Source organism: Podarcis gaigeae (genome assembly GCF_964106915.1).
Source record: "Podarcis gaigeae genome assembly, chromosome: 5".
In the NCBI taxonomy this organism is placed as follows: Eukaryota; Metazoa; Chordata; class Lepidosauria; order Squamata; family Lacertidae; genus Podarcis; species Podarcis gaigeae.
Genome location: NC_139681.1, coordinates 92,563,152 through 92,585,126, shown reverse-complemented (window position 1 = coordinate 92,585,126; position 21,975 = coordinate 92,563,152). Strand labels below are relative to the sequence as shown.

General features: G+C 45.8%; 1 protein-coding gene and 1 long non-coding RNA gene across 4 annotated transcripts in view; both read right to left on the bottom strand.

Moving 5' to 3' along the window:
- Positions 1–8,288, bottom strand: part of SENP5 (SUMO specific peptidase 5) — a 33,284-nt gene extending 24,996 nt beyond the window's left edge. The window contains exon 1 of one of the 3 annotated variants that reach the window (XR_014564339.1): positions 8,067–8,255. The gene's annotated coding sequence lies outside the window, so the exon portion shown is untranslated. Of the gene's footprint in view, positions 1–8,066 lie in introns of all 3 variants that reach the window. The other 2 variants (XM_083739453.1, XM_083739452.1) reach the window with 2 other exon arrangements.
- Positions 8,289–13,361: 5,073 nt separating this feature from the next.
- On the bottom strand, positions 13,362–20,893 carry LOC310845114. Its single transcript, XR_014564470.1, has 2 exons — positions 20,686–20,893; positions 13,362–13,572 (listed from the first exon to the last, which is right to left on the bottom strand). It is a non-coding gene; the product is annotated as an uncharacterized lncRNA (long non-coding RNA).
- Between the last annotated feature and the right edge of the window lie 1,082 nt (positions 20,894–21,975).

Below are 21,975 nucleotides of genomic sequence, written 5' to 3'. Positions count from 1 at the left end.
AGTACAGTACCAACATTTAAGGGCTGACCGCATCATTGGCAAGTGACAAAAGCAACAAAGGCAAACTCCAAAAGCAGAAGTGGACAACTTACTCAGTGCCAGGGGGCAAACTGGAAAGATGTGACTAGAAAACAGTTGCTAATCAGCGGTTTTTGCTACTTAAAGTAGTTTAATCATCGTGAAAATGAGAAAGTATTGAAACAAGTATATGTGCAGCAGAACTTCCAGGAGAGGATAATCAACATAATCTAACACATATTCGGGAAATTTTGTTTGCTACTAATTTGGACATCTTTTAACCAAATTTGGCATGATTCTTCCCAAGATCAATGGGTAGGTTTTTATACATGCTCTGATATATTTGGACACAGCTTTGAATCATGGTGGTAACGTAAACTAAACCTTTCAAAACTGCACTGATTTATTTTGGGGTGGGGGGTGTCTTATAATTCCCATGCAACGCTTGGCACAAATAAGACTGCTAGCACAAAACGGACTGAAAAAATATTATTTCTGACTGGCAGCGCAGGTGGGAATTTTTTTTCATCCTTCCTCTACAATAACCATTGCCATAGGGAAATCCCGATTCAATCAAAAAAAAATATCAAAATGGGTTTAAATACTAAAACATATTCAAGTATGTAACACTGCTCACAGAGGAGGAATGAGGTTTTAACATACAGAATATAACCAGGGTGGGGAGGACTACTCTATAGTAACACAAACATTTTGGGGTGAGAGGGGCGCTGCATGTTATTATCCCACCCTAAATAACTGAAGACTCCTCATACTGCTTTATTATTTTGTTCACTGCATCAGCAAGAGAATTTCTTCAGATCTTCATGATATTCACAGTGAACTTACCATATTTTTAGCTCTATAAGACGCACCTAGTTTTTGGAGGAGGAAAACAAAAGAAAAAATATTCTGAATCCCAGAAGCCAGAACTTCTGGCTTCTGGGAAAGCTGTGCAGCCTGCATTTGCTCCATAAGACGCACACACATTTCTCCTTACTTTTTACAAGGGAAAAAGTGCATCTTACAGAGCGAAAAATACGGTACAGTGGTGCCCCGCAAGACGAATGCCTCGCTAAACGAAAAACCCGCAAGACGAAAGGGTTTTCCGATTTTTTAGCGGCTTCGCAAGACGAATTTCCCTATGGGCTTGCTTCGCAAGACGAAAGCCCATAGGGAAATCTCCGGGGACAGCGGGGAAGCGCAGCGCGCCTTCTCCTCTGTTCCTGGACCTGTCCTAAGGCTTGCGGTGGGAGGTCCGGGAACAGAGGACAAGGCGCGAAGGGCTTCTCCTCTGTTCCCGGGGCTTGCGGTGGGAGGAGGGTTTTTCCTCCCCACCGCCAACATTCAGAACAGCATTCTGAATGTTGGCGGTGGGGAGGAAAGCCCTCCTCCCACCGCAAGCCTTCAGGACAGGTGCGGGAACAGAGGGGAAGGTGCGCAGCGCTTCTCCTCTGTTCCCGGGGCTTGCGGTGGGAGGAGGGTTTTTCCTCCCCACCGCCAACATTCAGAACAGCATTCTGAATGTTGGCGGTGGGGAGGAAAGCCCTCCTCCCACCGCAAGCATTCAGGACAGGTCCGGGAACAGAGGGGAAGGTGCGCAGCGCTTCTCCTCTGTTCCCGGGGCTTGCGGTGGGAGGAGGGTTTTTCCTCCCCACCGCCAACATTCAGAACAGCATTCTGAATGTTGGCGGTGGGGAGGAAGCCCTCCTCCCACCGCAAGCCTTCAGGACAGGTCCGGGAACAGAGGGGAAGGTGCGCAGTGCTTCTCCTCTGTTCCCAGACCTGTCTTGAAGACTTGCGGTGGGAGGAAGGTTTTCCTCCCCACCGCCAACATTCAGAAGGCTGTTCTGAAGGCTGGCGGTGGGAAGAAAAGCCCTTCTCCCCCCAGCCTTCAGAAGAGTTCCCGCCTAGGCTGCGGATAGCAGCCTGCTGCCCCGCGTGAGGGGCGCTCTTAAGCAGAGCGCCCCTCGCGCGGGGCAGACATTCGCCGCTTGGGGAGCCCTGCAGGGGAAGTCTTGCAGGGCTCCCCAAGCTGCGAATGTCTGCCCCTCACGCGGGGCAGCAGGCTGCTATCCGCAGCTTGGAGAGCCCTCTGGACCTCTTCTGAAGGCGGGCGGGGGGCAAAAGTCTTTGTCCCCCCTGCCTGCCTTCCCGGGGGATTTTAAAATGCTGGCGGGCGGCAGCGCTGCCGCCCGCCAGCATTTTAAGATCGCCCCGGACAGCGGAGAAGTCCTCCGCTGTCCCGGGGTTTTTAAAATGCTGGCGGGCAGCAGCGAAGGCTTCGCTGCCGCCCGCCAGCATTTTAAAATCGCCCCAGGACAGCGGAGAAGTCTCCACTGTCCCGGGAAGGCGGGGGGGGGAAGCAAAGACTTTCGCCCCCCCGTCGGCCTTCAGAAGAGGTCGGGGGACAGACTGTCCCCAGACCTGGTCTGAAGGCGGTTTCCATAGGAACGCATTGATTGATTTTCAATGCATTCCTATGGGAAACCGTGCTTCGCAAGACGAAAAACTCGCAAGACGAAAAGACTTGCGGAACGAATTAATTTCGTCTTGCGAGGCACCACTGTACTTTGCAAAACTGGTAGTGCACTTCTTGCTTAATCAATCTCTGCTGGTGAAGAACTATGCACTCTTGCCTTCTGCACCAAGTTCTCAACACTAAAAGTTATTTTATATAAAGTATATTTTTCCCAAAAAAAGATTTGTTTACTCAGGTATACAATACGCTTGGGTGCTGCATTCAAGGATGCTCAATAGAAGCTACTATCCCCATTCTCCCAATCTCTTCCTTCTCAGTTTCACACACCTTTCTCCTGTACCTTGAAAAGCATGATCATCAAAGTATAGGACTCCTGCGCAAGTTCTAAATTGCTGAAGATCTAGTTGTTCACACCTAAATAATTTCATTTTGCCAGGCTCTTTCAGCAGTCTTTATTGTGTAAACTAGATACATCCCTGAAGTCAGATGAATCTGACTTGTAATTACATGTTAGGCCTCAGATTATGGAGTCAGGAAGAACAACTTGCATCAGCTTTGTCTTCTTCCCACCTGCATCATCTCCACCACAGACGCACTGCCATGTAGTTCATCGCTGCACATGGACTTGAAAGGCGTAAAGTTCTCATACCAACACCGATAATAGTCTGCAAAAGAACTATATAACTCTTGTCCTTTGGATTTTTCAAATAAGAAACTAGGAGACCTGTAAAAGGAAGGAAATACAGAAAAGCAGAGCCAAGACTGTCCAAACACCTTAAAACTAGCAAGATCCCAAATCTTGTTCCTCCCTCCTCCAATAAGCTGTATAAATTGGCCTAGGGCATCCTGGAATGCAGGGACTCTGTATGTCTCATTCCTTTCCATCAATTGATTTTCTGTACTTTCCATACATCCCAATCCTATTCAAATTTACTCAGAAGAACCCACTCCTCCATTTCAGAAAAAAATATTTCCAAGAATGCACAGAACTGCAGGTCACTTGAAAAGAAGTAGCACTCCATAAAGGCGGCTGATTGCCGAAGAATTGATGCTTTTGAATTATGGTGCTGGAGGAGACTCTTGAGAGTCCCATGGATTGCAAGAAAATCAAACCTATCCATTCTGAAGGAAATCAGCCCTGAGTGCTCACTGGAAGGACAAATCCTGAAGCTGAGGCTCCAATACTTTGGCTACCTCATGAGAAGAGAAGACTCCTTGGAAAAGACCCTGATGTTGGGAAAGATGGAGGGCACAAGGAGAAGGGGACGACAGAGGATGAGATGGTTGGACGGTGTTCTCGAGGCTACCAGCATGAGTTTGACTAAACTACGGGAGGCAGTGGAAGACAGAAGTGCCTGGCATGCTCTGGTCCAGGGGGTCACGAAGAGTTGGACACGACTAAACAACAACAAGCACTCCATTATTGATGCCGTTATTATTTCTGCATATTATCTTGCAAATGTTGCTTTGAAACTTCCTGTTCTCACTAGTTTAATCAAGAATTGCTTAAAACTCAAAGGCTTGCTGTGACATATCAATAAACAAAGCACATCTGAATTATAATACACACTTCACAAATTTAAGAATGCTTATAAGTACTTCAAGGTCCAACCTACAGAACTGCTACCAAACAGTAACTGAAGTTACTTTTTCATAATATTTGTTATTATTGTTATTGTTTTAAAAGATCTCTGATCTGCATAGACCTCAATGGTAACTCATAAAGAAGTCACGAGTAACTTCTTAACATTTTTAAACAATAAAGCACAGCAATGCAGAGGTTAAATTACTGTAGAGAAGTCTCATTCATATATATATATGTATGAATATATATATGATATTATGGAAAGACCTCTGCTGGATGCCAAGGAGAGCCACCGCCAGTCAAGAGTAGACAATATTGGGCAACACGGACAAGTAGTCTGGCCAGGCATAGAACAGCTTGCACAAGTAAAGATTATGAAGCCAATTAAACACCTTGCATTGAGCAACAAAAGCTTTTAATGAATCAACAAGGATTTAGAGGTGTTCTGAGCCAAGTTAGAATTCCTCAACAGAAGCTACAAAAAGAGTAAGGCCTTTTTGGAATTATACATTATGACACAAACATGAGTTGAATATACGCTACTTTAGCCAAATGTAGCGTTTCTATCCAATTCTGAAGAAAGCATGACAGATATTATGTAGAATTTGCATTTTGCTTCAGTATGAATTAGGTTATAACTACTGAACTCACTACACTTTCTAGAATTCCACCAAGACTAAGGAACAAAGGGGTCACTGAGATTATGACTGTTGTTTTTACATCGCATATAATGCCAACAGATAATTGCTCCCTGCTCTGCTCATGTCTAAATACTTCTTGAAGGTATTAGTGTATATTCAGTACAAACAACATGCATAAGAACCCAGCTCTACCCACCTATGACCAGGCTCTTTACCCTGGGAATGGTCAAAGAGACATTACCAAGCCACTTGTGGCACAATGGGGCAGTGCAGCTGGCTCTTAAGTAGAAGGTTGGTGGTTTGAGCCCATGCACAGATGGCTGCAGGCAGGGTTCCTGAATTGCAGGGGGGTGAACTAGATGAGCCTTTGGGTCCTTTCCAACTCTACACAGAGTAAACTTTCATTGATGCAAACTTCAGATAAACGAGTTTGGACATAAGAAAAGCTGTGCTGGATTAGATCAAAGGCCCATGTATTCCAGTGGAGTGTTTGAAACTCACATTGTTCTAGGAGCATTTTATGACAGGGAATTTCATTAGTGTGAGCAGTTTCTGAGCTTTGGATGCAGTACTGTGCCTAAGATTTCAGATTTAAACTGCAGAGTGGAAGGAGAGGATGACCTTTTTCTGCCTCCTCACTTCCACCTACTCTCTGAAGACTGGAGAAGAGACCCTCTTAAGAATATCAGGGGGGTGGGAAGGCGAAGGACTAGACCATGTGAAAATGAACATAATAGTTGCAGTTCATTTTCAGCTTTGTATTCTTCTTATAAAAAAGCACACCTAGACATTCCATTGCTGTGCCCTTAACCTAGGTTTAAGGTGCCGTTTAGCTCCTAGCTTTCATATATCTGTTTCTAACACTGTTCTAGCATTCCATTTCCCAAGGAGCCACCTAGATGCCTCTGAAGTCCACAACTAGGGCATGGAGGCAACAGTCCTCTCACACTGCCACTCCCCGACAGGTGGTATTCAATGGCAGAGTGTCTCTGAATCTGATGAATTCATACAGCCATCATGACCAGTAACCAGAAATACAATTTATAGAAAATAAGGCTCTCTAACCCCCTTTAAAGCCATCTAAACTAGCAGTCACCACAGTAGCTCGTAGCAGCCCAATTGCATAAAATTATGTGTGGAAAAATTAATTGTCTGTCCTGAATATACTACTGATAACCTCAAGTACTAGTATTATGAGCTAGGGATAAAGGTATTGTTTCTAGCATTTCTTTGAATGAAGAACAAATGCTTGAATACACCTGAGGACATAAATGTTTGCAAGTATCTGAGGACATACTCAGCTGTTTCCCTTGCAGTGTGCATGAGCAAAACATCTCTGCCTTTGGTGAAACTATGCAGGAAAGCTTTTTCGCTTATCTCATGCAAAAAAAATAAAACCAGAATACAGGAATTCAGTCCCACATCCCTTCATACACTCCTTTACCCTATAAAACTATGGACCCTATAGTCCTTGCTATGCACTACACACTACTTCATAGCATCAGTCTCCCTGCATGCTCATAGTACTCGCTCTCTCTTCAGGATGTTCCCGAAAGTTCACCTTCCCTGTGAATCCTTTGACTTAGCATCTTAATCCACATTCTCACCTGTCGGTGTGTCTAGGCACACGTAAGCATACTGCCTCATAGTCACCCCTCGTTTCATATTCATCTTTCCATCTCCCCTCATCTCAAATATAAGTAAGTAGGTTGTCAACACTTGGGGGTAGTTATTTTTTATTATCTATATTATTATATTCTCTTGAATGTCATATATTTTGATGGGTAGGATATAAACATTATTTCCACATCTTTCCCTCTCACCATATGATTAGTTTCTGCTGCCGCTCCACCTTTAACTGTTCCCATTCTCTCTAATGAAGAGCCAGCAAAATCACAAAACATTTTTGTCCCAGGAGTAGCACTAAAGAAATGCACCCACTTGCTTAGCAACAGCAAATTCCCGGACACATCTCAACGGCCCCCTTCCCATGGGAAAACCTCAACTGCTTTGCAAAGAGAGAAGTGCTGCACCCTCTTGAACATCCTTTCTCAAACTTGGGTGCCCCAACGATGTTGGACTATAACTCCCATCATCCCTAGCAACCAGGACCAGTAGTCAGGGATGATGAGAGTTGTAGTCCAACAACATCTGGGGGCCCAAATTTGAGAAAGGCTGCTCTTGAAGGATGACCTTGCAGCAAGGCAGCCACCTTCTCTACTCTAGCCTGACCCCTCCCCAAGAAGGCCAGTTCCCACACATAAGAGCCCTTCTGGATCTGGCTAATGGTCCATCTAGCCCAGCATCCTGGTCTCCCAGCAGCCAATCAGATGCCCCTATGGGGACGCCTGAAGACATCACGCAGCTGCAACAGCAACTCCCCCCCCTTTCAGAGGCAAATGTCACTGAGGGACATGCTGCCTCTGAAAAGGGAGGTAGAACACAGCCATGGTTGCCTAGTAGGCTTATCCCACCACATCATGACTCTGCCTTATCATCTTTTAAAGCCATGTTCGGGTCACCACTACCTCCCACAGAAGTGAATCCCAGGGTTAACTATGCCCCTGTGTGTGCAGAAGGGCTTTCTTTTATCTTGAGACTGGATAGCCTCAGGTTCTTCTATTATTATTATTGAAAGTAATAATAACAACAATCTCAACTGGTAGAGCATGAGACTCTTTGAATCAGAGAACCATAAAACCGTGAGAGTTGGAAGTGACCCCGAGGGTCATCAAGCCCAACCCCTTGCCACGCAGGAATCTTTCACCCAACACGGGGCTCGATCCCACGACCAAAAGCCTCACGCTCTACTGATGGAGCTATCCAGCCCCACGTTGGGCAAAAAGATAAAGACTCCTGCATTGCAGCGGGTTTGGCTGGATAGCCCTCGTGGTCCCTTGCAACGACAAACGTGGTGACCCAAGGGCGTGCAGTCAGAAGACAAAAGAAAGCCCTTCCACATACTCGGGGGGGGGGGGCACGGTGACGGGGGAGGGAGAAAGGAAAGCTTTTTCCGGCCATGCATAAAAACTTATCACGTCGTCTGGCCCACCTTCTTTCCAAACTAAAAAAAAAGGGGGGGAGCCCACCCGCCCGCAAAAAGACACCACCGTTATGAGGAAGGAATCGAAAGGTTTCCAGCAGGAGGCCGCCCCCCCCCCCGCCCCTCAGGTCAGGGGGGCTGACTAGGCCAGGTAGCCTCCCCCCACCCTCAGGCACGACCCCCTGCGAACCTGCTCGGCCCCCTCACCTCTGAGGAGAACATGGGGAGGGGGGGCGTGAAGAGAAGGGGAAACAAAACACACGGACCCCGCCCCCCACCCGCCCCTCGAGCCGCCCGTACCTTTGTCGCTTGGCGCATCCCGGCCGCGAAAAGGGGCCTCTCCCCGCCCCCCGCAAACACCCGCCTCCCTCTCTCTTTCCGCCCCCCCTCCTCCCAACTCCACGAGCGCGACGGCGACGGCAGCCGCTCGGCGACACCTCACGTGGGTCCGGTTCCCACAACCTACACGGCAGCGGCCGGCCCAGCGCCTCTACACGTCACTCTCCCGCGACGAGAGCTTCCGGATCGAGAGGCGGGGGTGGAGGAAGTGAGAGGGAGGGGATTAGGAGCGGCTTCTTTGCCGGTCCTGTTTGCGCATGCGTGCAGGAAAGGTACTGAAGGGGAGGGGCGGTAAGGGAAAGGGAGAAGGAGGAGGAATGAGCCGCTAGGCTCCACCATTTTTTGGTCCGGGAAAGGGAGGAGGAGTGCGCATGCGTTGGGGGGAAGCAAGCGGGGAGGAAGGTTCGGCCGTTCTCGTGCGCGTGCGCGGTTGGTTTCTCGTTGCTAGGAGATGGGTGGGTTTCCACCCCACCTTCATATTTACATATTAATTGCTGGGGGCGGAGGGACGACGGTGGATTTAAAGATCAATATAACTTCTTAAAAGAAAAAACAAACAAAGCAAAATAAGCATTTAGAGATAAGCCCATTATCTCTAGTCATTTAAAGATAATAATCATTAAATTAATCTCGACTAATTAGTCATTACTTTCGTGCTGATGGTGTGCATTTAATCTGGCTTGATATTTTGCCACCTAATTTGTGTTTAGTTTTTTTGTTAATTAGATTGCTCTGCGTCGCCTGGAGGACTGGATTAACAGGCAACTAAACGTGCTAATAATTACTTTTATTATTATTATTATTAAAATTACCTGGGTACTATTAGAGTCCAAGTGACTTAGCAAGCTGTTGCACTATGCTAGTGAAGGGTAGGCCAGTCAGCCATGGATGCTGCCTTCAGTCTACTCAGGAATGTATTATTATTATTATTATTATTATTATTATTATTATTAATAAAGGAGCATTATGATATGCGATCCCCTAACAGCTGCCCGAAGTGATACATTCCAGGAATGGGTTTGCACCTCTAAAGAAATTAAGGCCCTCAAAAGGAACCCTGAGTCAAAAAAGGTTCAACCAGCAATGGTGAATAGAAACTGGATCAGGCCAGCTCCTTCTCTTGCAGAGAAATCAAAATGATGACGACAAAGGTTGCAAAGCAGCTGCGCTTGCAGGGCAAAATCTGTTCCCTCCTGATTGATGTGCGAGGCAGTTTTCTTTTGATGATTGGCATCTGTCAGGATGACAGTTCATGCTAAGAATCTTTTCAGCATTCAGAAAAGCCATCTTGCACAAGAAATAATAATAAGAGGAAAGTGCCCCTTGTGGGATGGAGCCCAGAAGTAGGGAGAGGGTTGAGACTTGCAACCATGGCAAGCAGATCCAGCGCCAGTTTGGAAGCCTGCCCCCTTTGCACCCCAAACAAAGCAGCTGGTGCTACAGACTTGAAGCTACAAGGGTACACTTTGAAAGAATGAACACTGACACCCTCTCAATGGTGTGTGTCTTGGATTCGAATGCTGGAACAGGAAGGATTATGATCCAGCAGATCCAAACGCAAACATGCAAATAAAAAGCTGACAGGCTTAGCAGGGCCCAGGACATGGCAATCATTGTTATTATTGTTATTATTAATTTAATGCATTTATATCCCACCTTCCTGCTTTCTTGAAGGACCATCTTTTACCACGAGTCTGTCAGTTTGCATTTCTTAGTGCAGAAAGTATGGCTCTGATGTGTGGAGATCTTTCCTATTCTACTTATTTCAAGCGGGTTCTGGAAGCTTCTCTGCATGAAAGAAATAAGCAGCAGGGTTCATGATGTTTGGGTTATTCCTTCTGGGAAGATGAGTACAGCTGATGTAAACTGGTTCTGTTACCTCTTCTGCCAAGGTCATGCTGACTATAATAATAGTGTAGTGTTTTGTACCTAGTATGCTTAGTGTTAAGGTTTAGATTTATTATAAGTTATTGTAAGTTTAAGTGAAGTCTGCTGCAGCTGGATTTCTTATAGAAAGTGCCAATCCTGAACGTATTGGATTTAATAATAATTTATTATTATTAATAATAATAATAATAATTTATTATTTATACCCCGCCCATCTGGCTGAGTTTCCCCAGCCACTCTGGGCGGCATAATGGATTTGTGTCCATTATGCTCATTTGCCTTCAGTACCAGAAAAGCTCTGCTGGATGGAATATTAATTTCATCTGGTCTATTTTGGGTTGAATCCTGCAACATGTTTAAGTTTTTAATCTGCTAACTATATGTTGAAATCTGCTCTGGATCAATATTGAGTAGAATTTCAATGACAGAGTCTGCCTGCCCTCAACTTGCAACATTGCCCGGGACGTAGACAGGGCCTTCTTCATAGTGGCACCAACCTTGTGGAAGGATTAGCTCCCTCCTTTTTAACCTTTAGGCCAGGGTTGGGGAACCTGTGCTCCCTCCCCAGATGTTGCTGGACTACCAACTCCCATCATCCCTGACCATTGGCCATGCTACTAGCTGGCGCTGAAGGCACAGGCCACAGGTTCCCTACTCCTGCATTCTGGTTTTATTTAATCTTGTACTTGAGTTGCTTTTCATTTTCACCTCAATGCAATAGGTGGCTTTAGCGTTGCTCTGTTTTTGCACTCTTGGTTTCTCTGTATTTGTTTTGCTTCATTGTACATTTTGTATCTGTTGGGGGCTCTTGGAATGGAGAGGTATGATATACATTTCCTAATAAATAAATCGATTTGTGCACTACAATTTTATATCAACCTCGTACCAAAACTCCCCCCCCCCCAAAAAAAAATAATAATTCTGGGAATTGTAGTTTGGCGATGTGGGTACTGAGAATTCTTTGTCTGAAATCCTTTCCCCTCTGCCCAGAACTAGTTTTCCAAGATTCCTCTGGGGAGAAAAACTGATTATTAAGGGGGGGGTCACATAACTCCCCACCCCGCTGGGGTCAGGATTAGCTTAATTCACTATTTGTATACATCATTCCACACAACCAGAGACATTCCAAAGTGAGTTGCAGTTATAACAAAAGACATAGGAAATTCTCATCTGTGGCTCTTAGTGCAATTGGAGGTGACTTCATTATCATGGTCAAGGCTGAATAGGCCACTAACAGGCAATCAGAGTCCTTCTGCTCATCACATCACAGTGCCTCATGGCAATTTCTTATCTTTCAGATCGTATTGTGATGGACACCCCCAATCTCCAAGCGGCGAGAGATTTCGGGGTGCCGGCACTAACCTCAAGTGTGGTTTCCTTGGAATGAAGGTCACTGGAGATGGTGGTGTCTTGATGATATATGGTTTAATGTGCTCATAGATATAGGCTGAACATAAGTGCTCACTGTATTAGGACTTCAGCAGATATTGCTCTCCCGTTAGGTTTCTAGGGAGGCCGTTGGTTTCAGCACAGATTCAGGCTTCTGTTTTTCCCCGTCCTCCAGACGATATGGACAATTGATTCCTTACACTCACCAGTGACATCAAAGGCTTCTTTGAGCATCTCCATCTTGTAGTTTCTGTGGCAAACCAGTCAGATCTATCTACTCGTTGCAAGAGATACTTAACATATAATGCTAGCTTAACAAAGAGAACATCTTAAAAAGCAGAGACATCACCTTGCCAACAAAGGTCCGTATAGTTAAAACTATGGTTTTCTCAGTAGTGATGTATGGAAGTAAGAGCTGGACCATAAAGAAGGCTGATCGCTGAAGAATTGATGCTTTTAAATTATGGTCCTGGAGGAGACTCTTCAGAGTCCCATGGACTGCAAGAAGATCAAACCTATCCATTCTGAAGGAAATCAGCCCTGAGTGCTCACTGGAAGGACAGATCGTGAAGCTGAGGCTCCAATACTTTGGCCACCTCATGAGAAGAGAAGACTCCCTGGAAAAGACCCTGATGCTGGGAAAGATGGAGGGCACAAGGAGAAGGGGGCGACAGAGGACGAGATGGTTGGACAGTGTTCTCAAAGTTACTAACATGAGTTTGGCTGAACTGCAGGAGGCAGTGGAAGACAGGAGTGCCTGGCATGCTCTGGTCCATGGGGTCACGAAGAGTCAGACACGACTAAATGACAACAACAAAGAGACTGGTCTGACCACTTTAGCAGCCTCTCTTTCTATGGTGCTCAAACTTATTTTCCTCTGGGCCACGCTTTCATGCCCTCCAACATTTCCTCGATGAAAATAAGGACATCCCATTCCATAATGATAATTTTTCTATTTATACTCCACACATCTGACTGGGTTGCCCCAGCACTCTGGGCAGCTTCCAACACATATAAAAACATAATAAAGACTTAAACACTACAAAAATAAATAAATCCCTATACAGGATTACCTCCAGTTGGCTCAGGGGTTGGATAACTCCATTCCCTCCAACATTTCTCCTAAGGAAAAGCGGGACATTCTGGGATCAAATCAGAAACCGGAATGGCTTCTGTAAATCAGGGACATCCCTAGAAAATAGATACACTTGGAGGGTCTGCACTTTCAGAATAAAAATCTGTTTGCACCACATACGTTTGGGGTGCTGTGTGAGATTGCGCCCCCGAAAAAGCGTTTTTTGGAGCGAGATCTTGGTGCGAAACTGCAAAATCACAGTGCCCAAAATGGCTGCCATGCTCTCGCTGGGGGAACTGGGATTTTTTTTCAGGGCACTTGCAGGTATGCCCCAAAGATGTCTTCCAGTCCAACCCTCATGATAGTTCTCCATACATTGCACACACATCACATCACCAGTGGAGAAAGCGAGACAATTTAGGTTTTTTATGATGAATGAAAGCCCCTGTCCTTGGCATTATATATCTGGTCAACTCTTTAATAACAGCACCATGAGCTGAAATAACAAGCACATAAAGGGAGATGGGCGCAGAAAAATGAATTCAAACAAAGATGGCTACAAGGTACACATTGTTAGGGGGCTCTTTACAGCCCCCTGAATGCATGATTTCAACATGTGGAAGATGAACACGTGCAGTGCAATTCCATACATGTACACTCAGAATTGCTTTGGCTCAGTTGTAGAGCATTTCTTTTTCATGCAAAAGGTCCCAGGTTCATTCCCCAGCAACTCCCAAGCAGAGCTGGGAATCTATAGGATTTTAGGCTCAGCCGAAGAAGTGAGCAAACACCAACAAAGACATTGGAAGCACATTCTGTGCTGATTTGCAGGTTAAGAAACTGAGAGCAAAACTGATGTTTGAGCAGCATGTTAAGAAAACCATGCATGATGCCTTGAAACATGCTTATTGTTAGGGCCTTTTATTATCTCCTCAAACAGGTGGATAGATCAGTTGGAGAAGATGCCCAATCTATACAGGTCCTGCACTGTGCTGCTAAGCAATTAACATTCATAAAATGCTATCGCTGGAATCAGTTTCCCAGAGAAGTTGAGGAAGAAAGACACGACTCCAGTGCCATCTTCTGGGCTCTTGCGGCTGTTGCTCTGTTCTTGTACTTTATTTGGATCATAAAAGAAAAGGTACAAACACTTAGGACAGTTCCATCTTTCAGGCACACAGACACACACAAAACAGACGTATCAAACAACAGCAAAAAGGAAAAAGAGAAGAAAGAAAGAAAAAATACCCAGCAGCGCAATCCCCCCCCCAAATGATAATAAAATGACTTTCAGATGAAATGTTATCCTAGCATCAATAGCAATATCAACATCACGAAACAGGAGATTTACTCCTCTGCCGTTAGATTAACGCCATTCATCTTTTGCCACTCTTGACTTTCTTGGGGAATTCTCACATATGCATTTGACCTTTTAAAGCATTATTATTATTCTACAAAGGAAACCCCAGCGGTATCCAGTTTGATTCTTGCCTCAGAGCACAACTGAGAAATTTCAAGGGCTGTCTATTATCGAGTGTTTGCAGGGAAAGATCAGATAAGAGTTGTTCCCTGTGATCTCAAGCTGCCTCTGTGTCTCCTCAGGGTCCCGGTAAACATGCAGGAAGGATGCCAAACGCTGTCCTTTATTTTCTAATGAACGCAGATATTTCATGCAGGTGTCTGGGGTGAGGAAAGGCTCTCTGACTCCAGCACTGCAGCTAGGTCGTTTTAGACCCTGGCCTCAGTTGCAAAGTGCACAATTAACATTTCTCTTCTACTTCAACATTCCTTGGTATGTTAGAAAGAAAGAAAATGCAAAATAAATACTCTGAGCATGTGCAGTTTTGCATTTGAAACTCCCTCGAATCATAGCACTATCATGGCTGCTTCTGCTGCCCTGATGTTGAACATATTTACTTGGGGATAAGCACTGTTTTGTTGTAGAAAAAGATGGTACGGCATTTAAAACCAAAAGTAATAAAATGAGCATGGGGAAACAAACCCATGCCCAGCCCTGAAGAAGAAAGGAAGGGTGCGGCAGTGACCAGCATCAGATTCCTGCTGCCCCCATCATCTCTTGCTCTCTGGGTAGTCATTTGGGATGGGACACTGCCTCTTTCTGCTGCTAGCTGGGACATCTGCAATGGACATACCCAAGAACCAAGAAAGGCTGGTGAGACGAGGCATCATCATGATCCTGGTCCCCCCTAGCAGCGTCGCAGGAATGCCAACAGAGCCCATCCAGGATTCCTGCTGGTGCACCCAAACCACAGGACCGCTGCCCTGCCCCACACCATCTCAGTGATCCTGCTTCTGGAAGCCCAGGTCTGCTCCAGCCAAGCTCTCTGACTCTAATTCTCTTTGAGAAATCAACATTCCTGATCCTAACCTCGTCTGTGTGGTTTTCAAGCTTGTGGATATTCTTTTTCTCCAAATATAAACTGCTTGGCATCTCTCCACCCTTCTCCTTTGAGCACAGAATTTGGGAGTTATTTTATGTGCGCAGGATGCATCGGCGGCCCAGTATATATCTGCAAACTGATCTCAAAGACAAGGTGAACTACGGCAGTGGCAGAAGGAGCAGCCTGGGGAATAAACCTCATCTAAATGGAAATGCGGAGCTGTTAAAAGGATATCTCGTGATGAGGTTGGGGTTGGGCTAAGTGGGTTTGGGGGGTCCCCTCCAACCAGAGTATAGATAATAGAATCATAGAGTTGGAAGCGACTGCAAGGATCATCTATCCCAACCCCCTGAAATGCAGGAATCTTTCCCCCAACGTGGGGCTTGAACCCATGAACCTGAGGTTAAGAGTCTCATGCTCTACCGACTGAGCTATCCACTACCCTGTGATTCTGGCTGCAAAAAGAGACTGCTAAAGAGGCCAAACATGTCTGGCTCTGTTATGGCCACGTACAGGCAATCTGTTGCCAAAGGAGCTAGTTCATAGAGATTCCTTCCAGAACAGGTCATGTGTTTCCCCGCTGCTTGCTCCTTGCAGGAGGTGATATAGAGGTCCATGGGGTCACATCTACACTATGGACAATATTCCACTAAATAATGGTGCAAGTAAAACAATTTCCATTTGCACAATGGGATTCAGTCAGTCACCCAGCTACAAATCCACAGTTACTTCATCCAGCCCACATGTTACCAGATTCTCCACAAGAAAATCATGGGGGGGTTTTGTCAAAAGCCTTACTGAAATCAAGATATACTATGTCCACAGCATTCCCCTGATCTACCCAGCTTATTACTCTGTTTTTAACTCTGTTACTCTTTTTGAGAAGACCATGCTGGGTCCTAGTAGTCACAGCATCCTTTTCTAAATGCTCACAGACCAATTCACAGGGTTGGACTTGAGTCTCATTGCCAAGGGCACATTGTTGTCATCACAGGCACAAACAGATACACACATCCTGGGGGGGGAGGGCACATGACTGCAAGCACAGTCTTGTCTCTTGGGACAGGACCCACACAAATGATGTACCCTACCCCATTCCTTTAAGTCGAACAGGAGGCACGGGTCATGTGTTGGGACACGGTCTTCACTTACTCCTGGTCATGTATCTTATTCTCTGTCCCTGCACCTTTGAACTGTGTAACCTGAACCTTGAGCTGAGGCCAAGATCACGTACTAAATTTTTAAATAAAACTTTGAGATTTTCTGAAATGAGGGTGAGTCTTTTGTCCAGGGGTGGGAGCCAGCCCAGAGAGGGTTTGGGAGTGTTTTCACGCAATGTGCCTTACTTGTTTGGTTGCACGCACACACATCCCACACTCCTATTCACGACGCTCCCACCTGCACATGTGCTGTCATCTATACTTGCAAAACGAATGCCTCAAATGTACACACCTCAACGACCGCGAAGTGAATGTGGCTTTCGTTTTTCAAATCGGATGGAAGCTGGTTTGAAGGGGAACACATCATGCAGTGGCGTTTCTCAAAAATAGATAGATTTGGACAGTGGGTGACATCTTGAGTACATGGCTTCATGCACCAGAGGTGGGAGTATCCTGGAGCCAGAGTAAGCAGTAATGTTACCCAGCCTAAGACAATTCTGAAGGAGAGCAGGAGGAAACCAGGGCTGGCTCATGGCATTTTGCCACCTGAAGCAAAGATGGCGCTTCACTCTCCCATGGCAGGCATAGAAGTGTTGGAGACTTCAGAATCCAGACCAGAATGGAAAAAAATCCAGGCAGCAATATTTTTAAAAGAAGTTTTATTGACTTTGGTTTATTTGTCAGACAAGCAAAGCAAAGTGGGTACATTCAGCAAAAATGAGAGAATGCCCCCGAACACCAGGGGCAGACAGTTTTTATCCCCTTGGGCAAAGCAAAGTTCAGCCCCTTCACCCACCCCCCTTAAACATTCCCCTTTATGCATATTCATTGAAGCTCAACCAATTAAAGAATTGATGGTGGCCCTTCGGTTCCAAGCTGCATTATCCACTAGGTGGCGCTGTAAGCTTATAATCCTCTTGACCTATTTGCAATTCCTTGTAAAACCACATTGGACATCCGTGTTCTCACCTTATTTTTGTGGTGGGCTACATCTTCCTGTTGTTCGCTCTATTCTCGGTGTGTTTACTGGAATTGGGTCAACGACTAGAGCAGGTGTGAAGTGCTCTGACCACACTTGCTGCATTTACAAAAATGCTGTGTGCAGGCAGAGGAGAGAAATAGTTTTTAGCTTTTAGCTTGCTTCTTATAAAATGGCTTCAGTCTGGCTCTCCCAGGTGGACCCTTGGTCCTCACTCCTTCAGAAGCTGACTGGACTGGCCATTGACTCTTACGTCAGGGCAGTCAATGGAATAGTCTCCTTCACTGCACCTGAGGGGAGCGGGCCAGTTTTAAAGGGGCAGACCAGGCTTCGTGGCACACACAGTCTGGCCTTTAACTGAATGCTTTGGCCAGGGGGTTATGGAAAAACAGCTGCCTCTGCTGCCCACCCCCTAGCATTTGCCACCTGAGATGGCTGCCTCACTCTGCCTGATGAAAGAGCCGGCCTTGAGAAAATCCTATTCCCAATAAACTAGCATCTGCTTTGCATGTGCAAAGGGCTGAAGAAGACTCTTGTTTGAAACCCCAGAGAGCTGCCACCAGCCAGCTAGATCAGGGGTCAGCAAACTTTTGCAGCAAGGGGCCGGTCCACTGTCCCTCAGACCTTGTGGGGGGCCCGGACTATATTGGGGGGGGGGGGAATGAACCAATTCCTGTGCCCCACAAATAACCCAGAGATTCATTTTAAATAAAAGCACACATTCTACTCATGCAAAAACACCAGGCAGGCCCCACAAATAACCCAGAGATGCATTTTAAATAAAAGGGCACAATCTACTCATGTAAAAACACACTGATTCCCAGACTGTCCGTGGGGCAGATTTAGGAGGTGATTGAGCCGGATCTGGCCCCTGGGCCTTAGTTTGCCTACCCATGAGCTAGATGGACTAATGGCTTCATAAGACAGCCCTTGGAAGGTGTAACGCGATGGGGGGGTAAACAACCTTAAATTGGAAAGAGTGTTCTCATTTCGCTGCTTCTGTCGCTGAGCTTCTCCCCCAGATAAAATCTTCTCTCTCTGTGTGTGTGTGTGTGCCATGGATTAGGTAGATACAGCAGCCATCGCTTCACCATCCAGCAGTTCTGAGAATTGTTTCTTCCTTGCTGAAGTGTATTAATAGCCGGCTCTTGAGCCTGGGATTAAAAGTGTGCTCCTAAAAGTGGATTCTCTGGTGGTTAATAAAACTCACTTCTCTTCTCTCTCTCTGCCTCCCTCTTTCCTTCTCTCTCTCTTTGCCGACAGAGTGCTTCTGAGGAAGATGACTCATTCTCAAAGCGGGGACCCAAATGAACAGAGACACTGTGATGTATGGTCGCGCCGCTGAGAGAGAAATATGAACTCACCCTAAAGGACTGCATCTGCCACCTTTAGTGTAGCAAAACATTTTACGGGGATGGTTTGAAATGCACTGTGTGGATCATGCATCTCTAAGGGACAGCTGCCATTTTTGCGGATGCTGTAATGTTATGTTATGGCATGGCATAGCATAGCATTATTTTCTTTTTTCTTGCGGGTGGGGGCTTGTTAAAGGATGGTGCATTTCGTAACAATCTGCAGAGGAAAGCCATGGTCTGGCTTGCACGTAATGCTAAGCTGTGGTTTGTTTTACAAACAAGTTAATCAGGAGCCATCCCACAGATGACAAAAGAAACCATGGTTTGTTTCTTCAAAGTTTGTTTCAATTTTCAGCAGCTCTCGCCTTGTACCTTTGTAGATTGGCCAACCTCTGGAATAGGATAGCCATGGTTAAGGAAGGGTTCACACGCAACACCAAGCCATAAACAAACCAAGATGTGTTAGCCAACAACAAACCATAGCTACAGATCAAGGTTTGTTAGTATTAGAGAGGCCAGAGTTTAGCTGCCGGTCGGGGTTTAATAAACCAGGGCTAAGTGTTATGTGTAAACCAGGCCAATAGTTTGGATTCATACCTGTAAACATGGGGACTGCAAGAGGGCTTCTGATCTTTCTTTGTACCTTGCCCTTGAAAAGGATGAATTAGTGCCTGGCTTTACCAAATAAAGTAAGGAAGGGATTTACTGTTTGCCGAACAGCTGTTGAGCTGGATCACCGGTGATGGGTTGGTGGATGTTGTAAACCAGGATTTCCCAAACTTGGGTCTCCAGCTGTTTGGGGGACTACAGTTCCCATCATCTCTAACCACTGGTCCTGCTAGCTAGGGAGGATGGGAGTTGTAGTCCAAAATAATCTGGAGACCCAAGTTTGGGGAACCCTACCCTAAACCAAGAAGGCTGCTTTAATGCCCCAAAGAGAGGTATAGCTGGAGTAGGCTGGAAATAATTAGAGGGTGCTGTAAAGGTGATAAAATTGCTGCACAGAAAGCACTCCTGTGTAGGAAGAAAATGATTATTATGATTATAATAGCTAGCATGTATATAGCATTCATTTATTCATTCATTCATTGCCCTTCATCATAAGATCTCAGAGTGGTTCACAGAACATTGGAGGGTATTTAAAGTCATTTGCATATATTATCTTGGTGTAATATTACAGGAAAAGGTAAAGGACCTCTGGACGGTTAGTTCCAGTCAAAGGCAACTGTCGGGTGTGGCACTCAACTTGCTTTCATGCCGAGGGAGCCGGCGTTTGTCCACAGACAACTTTCCAGGTCATGTGACCAGCATGACTAAACCGCTTCTGGTGCAACAGAACACCATAATGGAAACCAGAGTGCACAGAAACTCTGTTTACCTTCTTGCCACAGTGGTACCTATTTATCTACTTGCACTGGTGTGCTTTCAAACTGCTAAGTTGGCAGAAGCTGAGACAGAGCAACGGGAGCTCACCCCGTCATAGGGATTCAAACTGCCAACCTTCCGATATACATTATATAAAGCAAGTCTGTGTGAATAGAAGCAGGTTCCTTGAATGAGCCCCCGCCCACAGATGCCCATCAGCAGGTAAGAAATCTAATACACCATGATTTTTTAAAAATAAATAAAAATAAATCTGGTGCCAGCACTCAATTTACTGCCCAGTATTAAGCTGCGAGCATCCCCCCCCCCCCCAATCAACCACTGCGTGGCATAATACATATTAGGAAAACATGCAGGTCTGGGATAGCTCAGTTGGTAGAGCATGAGACTCTTAATCTCAGGGTCGCGGGTTCGAGCACCACACTGGGCAAAAGATTCCTGCATTTCAGGGGGTTGGACTAGATGACTTAAGTAGTTCCTTCCAACTCTGCCCTTCTATGATCCTGCAAACTCAATGACTATTAATAACAAAGAAATGCCCGAGTAAAATGCTCAAGCATACAATTCATAGAAGGAGAGGTTATTTGTGCGAGAGAAATGCATGGAGTTGGTTATCTGGGCCAGGGAGGCAATGCAAAAGGGACGAAACAAGATGAGAATGGAACGCAGGAAGACTATTGGTGATAAGCAGCTACCTATCTCCAGGGGAAGGTTGCTCTTTCCCCCGCCCTGCTTCTGTTTCCTGCATTCTCAAGACCAAGGCAGGAGCTAAATTAATGTTAAGTAGTGGCAGTAAATGTCCCTCGATCCATCTCTGTGGCAAGAAGCCAAACGACCTTCCCTTTCATAGTCGAGCTGCCCTCATTTTTTTCAAAAAACGGAAGATTATTCCATTTCCTCCTAATAGCGTCCCTGAATTGGAGACTCGTAACACTTGGATATTACATTACCTTCTGCTCCAACACTTTTATTTTGTAGCCGATTATCATGGTAATAAGGCGATTCCATCTCTAATTGTGTGCTCTGTGTTTTGCCGGCAGCGGGTGGCGGGGGCGGAAGTGACACACTGGCCGTTCATTAGATGCCTCCACCACCGTGTGATCCGACCAGGGAGCTTAGCAGGCCTCAGTGCAGAATTCAGAAGCCACAGAGACACACATCCGTCATCATAATGAGCAGTTTAAACGTGCTGGATGTGGGGGGGGGGCACCAGCCAGGTGATGCAACAGGGTGGCGGAGGGATCCAACATGTTGTGAGTTGAGTGGGGGACACCCCTCTAAACCCTAGAAATTAATAAATGGTAGGATTTTGATTACTGTATTTTTTCGCTCTATAAGACGCACCAGACCACAAGACGCACCTAGTTTTTGGAGGAGGAAAACAAGTAAAAAAATATTCTGAATCTCAGAAGCCAGGACAGCAAGAGGGATCACTGCGCAGTGAAAGCAGCAATCCCTCTTGCTGTTCTGGCTTCTGGGATAGGTGTGCAGCCTGCATTCGCTCCATAAGATGCACACACATTTCCCCTTACTTTTTAGGAGGGGAAAAGTGAGTCTTATAGAGCAAAAAATACGGTATTTGGAGTATTGAAGGGAAGATTAGAGGCCAGTGGAAAAATACAAGCTAAGCTTCCTTTTCAAGCCAGAACCTCAACTGGGATAGAGGCATTAACATGTCAAAAGGTGTTGATGGCCCATTTGAGAGGAATTCTTGGGCCTGGGCAGACAGAAGGTTGCCAGGGTAACAGTGTGAGGCAGGGATGCCAACTTGAACAAAATATTTGGCGGGGCAGGTAACCTCCACACCACATAATCGGATTACACGATGTGGCACACACACACACCATTTGAATGGCAATGGCCATTAACTTGTGGGGGGGTGGCCCCCTCAAATGTTTTATTGTGGGGGAGGGGGATGAAGGGCCCTAGGGCCCTAGACGTTGGCTTCGATGGTGTGAGGTGAAATGAAAAGAGGAACACACCACATGTAAGCAAGTAAACTTGAAGATGAACCGGAAACCGCTCAAAGTTCAACCGCAAAATGAACTTATTTCACATTATGGGACTTACGGGACCTACTTTCAATCGTAGTTCAGAGATTCTTGAACTAATTCTGTGAACTTTGTTAAACCAAACTAGTTTGTTCCAAACACCAGTCGTGGCTTCTATGAATAACTCTACAGTCGTACCTCGGGTTACAGACACTTCACGTTGCGTTTTTTGGGGGTTACCGACCTGCC